The following is a 1673-nucleotide window of genomic DNA, read 5'->3' on the forward strand; positions in this document are numbered from 1 at the left end:
GTGCGTGCGTGCGTGCGTGCGTGTGTGTGTTGCTAAGATGACAACACTGTGCAGGCGAGTAGTTGGGTGGATCCTTCCATCATTCATCAGAGCCGGAAATAAGGATAGCTTGCTACTCCTATGGAGGACATTTGTCCTCGTTCATATGGATTACTGATACCAGCTGTGGTCTCCATAGAGTGTCGGACTGGTGGCGGAAATTGAGGCAATTCAGCGCTACTATCCAAACAAGATTGACTCGATGAAACATATGAGCTACTGGGAGGCGCTACAAGAACTGAAGGTCAATTCTCTGGAGAGAAAGCAAGAATGGTATGCAGTGATATACAAATGGAAGATGCTGTAGGGTCTAGCTCCCTACTTTGGAATTAAAAGCTATACCAACCACCGAACAGGACGGCACTGCATAATACCAAAGATAACGCCTTCTTCATCTCAGATAAGGACCCAGTATTGCAACAGCTTGGCTTTCAGGGCACCACAACTGTTTAACATCCTGCCAAGGAACTAAGAGAGCTGCAAGATGTAGATGTAGAAACCTTCAAAAAGTATCTAGACAAATTTATATTTGAAATCCCAGATGAGCCCACATCACGGCAGGAGGCACAAAGAAGATCAGCTTCGTCCAACTCGCTTCTTTAACAAAAATAGTACCAGAAGGAGGCCCCAAAACACTGAAAGGCAGTGCTTCAGCATGGCTCCAGCCTTTGGCTGAAACCAGTGAAATAAACATTGAAATAATAGAATATATATGTGTATGTGTGCGTGTGTATGTGTGTTTGTTTGTTCCCTATCACCGCTTGACAAACGGTGTTGATGCATTTACTTCCCTGTAAATTAGCGGTTCAACAAGGGAGTCGATAGCATAAGCACTGGGCTTTAAAATAAAATAAGTCCCTCTCTCTCTCTCTCCTTCCTCCTTTACTCTATCTCGTTGCTCACACGTGACCATCGTCCATCCTTCCGTTCCTCACATGATCTTTCTTTTCCTTCAGTCTCTGGCGCAGTTCGGACGCATTTGTACCTGTCTCCTCTCTTGTTACCAACTTTGACCCTCCACAAATCCCAATTTTTTTTATTTCGGTTCGCGGAAGCAACTGTCTTCAAAGTATTATCTTGTTGTTTGAATGCTCCAAATAAGGAGTAAAAGGACAGCCAACAACTGATGAAGGGTCGATTTTATGTTACTTATTTTGTTTTCCATTCGTTACTCTCGTTTTTTGCGTACCCAACACTATTTTCGTATTTCATGTTTGTTTACGTCTTGTGACGTCTTGTGACGTCCTGTACCGATATATGCATAGCTATATATGTATGTATGTACATGTGTGTGTCTATATATGCGTATATATATATTATTTATATCATTATTTGATTGAACACCACGCATCCATTTCCAAGTAAGATTCTTTTTTATATGTATATATACGAGGGGTGCTGGAAAATTTCTGGCTTTAAGGTTGTCGCGAAAGGCCTGGCTGGAGGCCCAAACTTCTGAATTCATTTACAGGGTTTAGAAAAACCGAAGGGCTGCTGCAATAATTGTGTGAATCTGGGAGTTGAATGAAATCATAATTAACTGATCCTCCTGTGTTTTCTTTTACCCAAAGCCAGGAACTTTTCAGCAGCCCCTCGTATACACACACACACACACTATATATATATATATATAT

The 1673-nt window shown here is 41.8% G+C and overlaps 1 protein-coding gene across 1 annotated transcript in view; it reads right to left on the reverse strand.

The window, feature by feature from the left end:
- The window catches only part of LOC106881785 (integrin alpha-9), a 49577-nt gene that overhangs the window by 32852 nt on the left and 15052 nt on the right, over positions 1-1673 (reverse strand). The window lies entirely within an intron of this gene.

Source organism: Octopus bimaculoides, chromosome 8, assembly GCF_001194135.2.
Source record: "Octopus bimaculoides isolate UCB-OBI-ISO-001 chromosome 8, ASM119413v2, whole genome shotgun sequence".
NCBI lineage: Eukaryota > Metazoa > Mollusca > Cephalopoda > Octopoda > Octopodidae > Octopus > Octopus bimaculoides.